This window comes from Pipistrellus kuhlii, unplaced genomic scaffold (assembly GCF_014108245.1).
Source record: "Pipistrellus kuhlii isolate mPipKuh1 unplaced genomic scaffold, mPipKuh1.p scaffold_m20_p_2, whole genome shotgun sequence".
NCBI lineage: Eukaryota > Metazoa > Chordata > Mammalia > Chiroptera > Vespertilionidae > Pipistrellus > Pipistrellus kuhlii.
In genome coordinates, this window is record NW_023425515.1 from 137052333 (window position 1) to 137059927 (window position 7595).

General features: G+C 37.1%; 1 long non-coding RNA gene across 1 annotated transcript; it reads right to left on the reverse strand.

Annotated features, from left to right (window-relative positions):
• Positions 1-2558: 2558 nt before the first annotated feature.
• LOC118723387 lies at positions 2559-6990 on the reverse strand. The gene is made up of 3 exons (XR_004989249.2): positions 6789-6990; positions 3602-3607; positions 2559-2570 (listed from the first exon to the last, which is right to left on the reverse strand). It is a non-coding gene; the product is annotated as an uncharacterized LOC118723387 (long non-coding RNA).
• Between the last annotated feature and the right edge of the window lie 605 nt (positions 6991-7595).

The following is a 7595-nucleotide window of genomic DNA, read 5'->3' on the forward strand; positions in this document are numbered from 1 at the left end:
GTTGAGTGGATGAAGAGACAGGTTAGTGTCAAATTGCCAAATCCTTAGATGCCATGCTTAAGGGTTTGGATTTTACCCTTTATACTGTGGAATATGTGAACATTTTTAATATTAGGTAAGGAGATGGTGCCTGCATTTTGTAGAGTTGGTTGTGTTGGCTCTATGGAAGGGGGAGGAAGTCTGGGCTTTAGAGTGGTTTGTGGCCATAAAGTACTTAGTGAAACCAGACAACCAGTGGGTCTGGGATGCCTGTTGTTACTTGAGTCAATTAAGCAGAGAAAGAGTTGAATCATATATAAGCGTTTAATCCAATAATAGCAGCAGTATGGAAGAGAAGCAGGTCATCCACGACAATCTGCTTTGCAATCTCCCTCCCTCCTCGACACTCTTACAAGCCAGCTATTTATATAGGGAAGAAGGACAAAAATTACATGTGAAGGAAGAAATTATAGGCATAAGGAAGTAGGCAAGGTGTAATGGTTGCAGATTACATTCAATGTGGGCTGGGGATCGCAAAGGATGAGCAAAGGGCAGGCACCTCTGGGACCAAATTGTTTCAATAATAAGGTTGTTAATCTTTCCATAGTTGTAGGTAGTTCTTAGAAAAGGAGGATGGACTATATTCCAATGTTAGCTCCCATGTCTTTGGGTGTACAACTCTCAGGTTAGAATGTGTTTTTTCTAATCAGAATGGAACAATCATAGTTAACAAAGCGTGGTTAATATTTTATATTAGAGGCCCGGTGCATGAAATTCATGCACATGGGGGGTGGGCCCTCAGCCTGGCCTGTGCCTTCTCACAGTCCGGAAAGCCAGCAGTCAGACATCCTTAGCACTGTTGCAGGGGGCAAGAGAGGCTCCCACCACCACCACTGCACTCACCAGCCATGAGCCTGGCTTCTGGATGAGCTGTGCTCTCCCTGTGGGAGCTCACTGACTACCAGGGGAAGCTCCTGCATTGAGTGTCTGCCCCCTGGTGGTCACTGTGCATCATAGGGACTGGTTGGTCTGGTCAAGCAAAACTGGCTCTTCGACATCCCTCAAGGGGTCCAGGATTGCGAAAGGGTGCAGGCCAGGGTGCACGATCAGGGCCAGGGACGGGTTCAGGAGGCTGGCCAGCCAGGGAGGGACCACACGAGGGCTCCAAGGTATGTCCAGCCCATCTTGCTCAGTCTCAATTGGCTGGATCCCAGCAGCAAGCTAACCTATAGGTCTGAGCATCTGCCCCCTGGTGATCAGTGCACGTCATACCGAGCCATTGAGCAGCCTTAGCATAACATTAGCATATTATTGATTGAAAGGCCAACCAGATGACCAGACACTTAGCATATTAGGCTTTTATTATATAGGATAACTATATTTAATCCCCGCTATTCTATTTCTGCCTCTAACTTTAGGACACTGTGACTGGAGTGCAGGCAGGTTAGGATGGGGCCTACATTTAGGTGGAGTGGAGACAATACAGATTCAAGAGACATATCTGAAGGAGAACCCTTCAGACTTTTTGTCCTATTTTTTATGAGGAATCAAGGAGATAATTTAAGATTCTTTAAAATTTTTTTCATTGTCATGAAAAATCTTATTTAGTAAAAAATGTGTTTTCTGTCCAGCTTGCTTGGCTATGGCATGAACTTACATGTTGACAAACATATACTGGGTACTGGCTCTGTAAGTAATGCGCTAGTTACAAGAGAGACCTATTGTTAATAGAATAACATCCTCATTTTTCATGAGCTTAAATTCTAGAACTGGATAATATCATCTAAACAATTATAATGAAATGTGCTAAGGATATATAACAGAGGTATACATAAGTAATGCTACAAAATGTTCTATTACTGTTAGCATGGAACACCTCTATATAATGTGAGGGCCTACCTCTGGAATGGTCCTTATGGGCTTCAGGTATAATGGCTGAATTTTACAATATTAAACATGTATGTTTAATATTGTAGACTATAAATAGGAGCACAAGGAAGACAGAGGAGGAAAAAAAAACCTCAAGATAAATATTCTCTTTAGGAAGATCTCCTGAATTTTCATTTAATCCAAATGATGAGAGGTGTGCAGTGTAGTTGCTAAGGTCCTGTACTCAGGAGCTAAGCTTTTGGTCTTTGAATCCCAGGTTCATCTCTTCTCACTGGTCTAACCTTGGATAAATTTCTTGCTATCTTTTTCCCACTTCCTTTATCTGTAAAATGGAGATAATAATGATAGTAGTGATAGGATGGATATGAAGATTGATTTGTGCATTTTTGTGGCTGTCATTGAGATGAAGTCTCATTTTCATTCCCTAAAATAGAGAAACTTCAAAATCACTTTATCAGAGGTCAGGTTTTTATTCTATTAAATACCCTCTTGACTTAGTGTTTTTAAAATAATATTTTCGTTATGTGGTTTTGCAGTAGGTTCTGATTATATGTTGTATTTAAAAGTGATTCTCATATATCTTCAACTTAAAGACTTGTAACCTTGAAAATTGCATTCTCATTGATTGTTTTTTGCAGTATAATTCTTTCTGTTACTGATAAAATGATCTTCCTATCCTGTCAATAATATTTAGAAACAATCTTACATCACCAGATATCTTTCTATTATGAGGTTTTAATGATGTAGAGACACAGCTCTTGTTGCTTTAATAATTATATCTCTTCGAACATTGATTCATTTAAAGTATGCCTTTGTTATTAGTTTTCATTGTAAGGAAATGCATGGAAAGATTAATTTAAAAGGTTCTTTTTCTGCCCTCAATATCTGGTATTGTTTATCAATTGTGCAGCTGTGTTGTTACTACTAGTGACATTGTTGGAACTATCTAACTGAACTATCACTCAATTAGTCTCTTTCCACTATTTATATGTGATAATTAATTAATTAATGTTATATCTTTTTCAATAAAATAGTCACCTTGAGATATAAAATCTTTAAGTGGGTCCTGGGGGCATAGGCAAAATTGGAATAATAATCAATCAAACTTTCCCTTGATAATCTTCCCCTCACATTGTACCTAAAGCAAATGCCAGCTATCCAACCACGTATTATGAGTTCATTTCAGTGCCTTTGACATTTGTGAACTGCAGAAAACTGTAACACTTCAGAAGTTAAGTTTTCATGTCTTCTGGATGGGAGGCCCTGCTTGAAGGTTTCAGACACCATAAATATTGTTTCCTGAGGTTATTTCTCTGGAATTATGAGTAAGTCTTTCAAGGAAAAGCTCAAAAAAGTCCCTGAGTCCTGGCATCCAAAGATGAGTGTAACCCAACAAACACAAGAGGGGCTTCACTCATAAAACATCCTTTTCAAGTGTTTGTCAGATGTTTGTCTATATCTTTTATGTCTTCATTCATGCTGCTAAGCATCTCACTTTGTCCAGTCTCATATTTAAATACAAAGTCATGCAAAGTATTTTTTTTTTCATTTTGATTGAGTGTAGTATTCTAATAAGTAAAATATTTCCCAAAGATTTACTGAGCTCTCTTTGACCACTGTAGAGAACTGGTTGAAACTATGACTCCAGTGCCTTTCTGAAAAGACTCTTGATTTGGTGAGAGGAAATGAGGGAGTGGTAATTGTGAATAGTTTTCATTCCACTATAAAATACTATATACTTTATTTGTAAGTGGATTAAAGAGATGGGATTGATGCTCCTTTGTTTCAAGATACTATGCTAAATTTAGTAATATTTTTACTTATAAAAGTTTACTATGCAACGACTTTCCTTGAGAAGTCCTTCATTCAGTATATTTATCACAATTTTGTAGCTTTGTTAATTACATATCAATAGTCATTGATCGAAGAAAAAGGTCTTGTTTTTAACATGCTCTTTGGCATTTCTAGTGGGGCATTGGTAAATGTTTAACAACCAGTCCCCCAAACACACACACACACACACACACACACACACACACACACACACACCCTGATTTATATTGCTTGCCAATTTATGAAAGTGTAAATACTCCCACCATGACAGATTTCAATTATCAAAATTATGTCACTGAAACAGGAGCTGGGAAAGTTATGTGCCCAGTCAACTCTTTCAAGTTGATACTAGTTGACTCTAGTAAACTCCTGGTCCCGATTTTAAAATTTGTAATCATACATATTTTTATTTTCATGTTTGGACTTCTGCTACCAATTATGTCTACTCAGTGAATTTTCTTTTCAGATGGATCATAATTTGTTTCTGCAAATATGTAAATGGAGGGAGTATTTAGGAGACTATAAATATTTTTACCTTTCTTTCAGTAAATCAGGTTTTAAAACTGAATTTCTTTTAGTACCCTCCTAATCATTCTCTTTGGTACTTTGTTTATTACAAGATGAAATTTCCTTGGAGTCTATAAATGAAAACATTTGAATGTGTGTTCTGACTAGCTTTTAATTCACATCAATTTAGAAACTCAGAATTATTTAAAGCAGTTCTAGCTGTTCTAAGGTTTGCAATTAGCATTTTAATTTGTGTAAATGGCACTGGAAATGCTGTATCAAAATACTTTCTTTTAACAAAAAAACAAAACCTTTACAAAAAGTTTTAAAAATCAGTAGCAATCAATTTGAACAGTACTACGTTTTCACCAAGAGAGAGCAACATAAGCACACTTTACAGCAATACATTTACATAGCCATTTTATCTTGTAAGGGGTCCATGCTTTATTTAGGAACCTATTACTTTACCTGCCTCTGAACCTGATGAAGAAAGTGCATTAGTGAGGGTTATGGCAGTAGATGCAATCTATAGAGATAGTATTTTTGTCCTCAGACAATTTCTATACACTGTATGTTTCTTCTTTATGATTTCACTTATCATCCATGTTTATGAGTCTCTGCATAGACATTGTTTTTACTGTCAGAAATGGCTTTCAACAGGATACCTCTGGTATTATGAGGTTAAGTAAAACTGCAAGGATCTCAAATGCGTGAGTAGTAGAATTTTAATTTTTATATTGTTTAAAAATAATTAAGGTGCATAATATGTAACTTTAAGATAACTGGTATGTCTGGAAATTTTCTTTTGAAAGATTTTAGTACTACTAAATGTAATAGCAACTTTGAATATAAACAACTGATGACCATAAAGTGGAAGTGTGAAGATTTCACCAATAAATTTTGAACTTTTAAAGAATTATGATTAACTTTAATTAGAAACTTTGCTAGATTTTATAGCTTAATGTCTTGCCTTAATGATTTTAGGGACATTACTTCTTTCAAGGTTTTCATACTTCAGTAAAACATAGTGTCTTTAGTTTGCAGTAACTAAATATTAAACTTATATTGCTTCCATATAACAGCAGGAGGACCTGCAAAACATATCAGTTAAAACTCAATAAGGCCAAATCTTTAAAATGCCAGTGACAAATGATTTATTATACTTCTTACACTCATGTTTTATGGATCTTTAGATACTTGTCAGCCTCTGGGGGAGCATTTACCAGGGTAAGAAAAGCAAAGAAAAGATCATGGATACAAACAAATGCATTAGTTCTGTGTTTTTAGGAAAGTTATTTTCATGTGATTTTTAAATTTAGTAAAATTCAGGAAAAAAAATTTATCTAAAGCATTATTTTAAAAAATAATTTTTAGAAGTCTTTACAGGAAGGAGTTTGTGGATTAAAAAATTTCTGTGTAAATATTTGTATGGTTTCTGCAGCTTGCTGTTAGGAATGTTGACAGGCGTGTGTTAGGAATGTTAATGCCACAAGGAGGCAGTGCCCTGTGTCATTGTACCCCTGAGGTCTGATTCTACTCTTGTCCTAGTTTTTAGAAAACAGTAATTATATCTAAAACCCTGGGTCTAATTCTATACTTGACAGAGTCATCTCAGAATATAATAACTAGCTACCTAATTTATTAAAACAAAACAAAACCCACACACATCCCTAGATCAAATATGTGTCCTTATAACTGCAGAATCAAAAAAAAAAAAAGTAACAGAAATTATTCTACACATTTTAAAATACTTCATTTTAAGGTTTTGTTTTGTTTACACAGAAAGCTCCCCTAAAGAATTAAAACTATAAATTAAATGAATTAAATCTTGACTTATAGTCTTTAAAGACCCATCAATCAATCAATTGATCAAACAATCAAACAGGTATTTGCTGAGCACATTCTGTGTTCTAGGCACTCCTGTAAGCACTAGAAATTCGGTGGTAAAATATCTCTGCCAGGGTAAGAACATCCCACCGAAACTCTAAGGTTCAGGAATTGTAGAAAGTGGTGTGTATAAGGAACACAGGAATGGCTGGATTGTGATGAGTCAGGGAGTGTGGCACAAACATCTGGATTTTAGGTTTAGTGGAAAGTCACTGGGAGGTTTTAAGAAGAGGAGTGGTGTGCAGTCATGCCTTTTAAGATAGATAATTCTTACTCCTGTGTGGGAAATAGATTGTAGGATGGCAAGCATGAGTATAATAAGATCATCTGGGAGGCTACTAATATTGTCCAAGTAAGAGATGATGATTGTAGCTTTGATTAGGGTGGGAAAGAGAAAAATGAAGGTGGCAATTTAGAATATAGGTGGGAGTAGGGCAGATGAGACTTGTTGGGAATCAGTAAAGGGGAAGAACCAAGGATGTTTTAGATTTTTTATTTTATTTTATTTCACCGTCTGAGTGTAAGATGGTGCCATTTATTGACATGCGGAGGAATAGGTTATTAAGGGGAATATAGAATTTAGGTTTGGACATGTTAAACTTGATATTGGATTGTTATGTATTAAAAAATCATCTCCATATTCAAATTAGAGAAGTGAGGTACAGAGAAATTAAGCACTATCCCAAGATCACTTAGCCCAGTGGTTGGTAAACCACAGCTCGGGAGCCACATGCGGCTCTTTCGCCTCTTGAGTGTGGCTCTTCCACCAAATACCACGTGCGGGTGTGCATGTACAGTACGATTGAAACTTCACGGCCTATGCGCAGAAATAGGTTTTTGGCCTGGGTGAGTCTATTTTGAAGAAGTGGCGTTAGAACACTCAAGGGGCCAAAGAGCCGCGTGTGGCTCGCAAGTGGTTTGCCCACCACTGACTTAGCCTAATTTAGCCAGTGGAGCTGGTTTTAGAATCCAGGAAGCCTGGCTCCAGATTCTACACTTATAGCCCCTCCTCTGTCAATTTGATAGGCATGATAGAAGTTATTTAAAACGTCGTGAAGGGATGAGTTCGGTTTGGAAGAGAAGAGAGAGAGTAGAAAAGCACACAGCCACACCTGGGTACTCTGGCATTAGAGGAGGTGAAGGAGGAAGAAGGTAGTCGCTTAGGAAGAGACTGAAAAAGAGCAACCACTGAGATCAGAGGAAAACCAGGAGTATCACGGGTCATAGGAGGCAAGAGGAGAAATGATTTCAAGGAGTTGAAAGCTGCAGAGATGATGAGTAAGATGAGAAGTGACTGACCTTCACAGGACAGTTTCAGTGGAGTGGTGGGGAAGGAAGCCAGTTTAAATCAGGTTGAACATATCATGGCAGCACAGATACTGACAGGAAATTGAGAAGGCATCCCACGTGTTTATGTGTGTGCAATATGGACAGTGAATTGCATTCTGCTCTGAGGCAGTTGTGTGGACTCCTGAGTCAGACCTGAGTATTAATTCTAA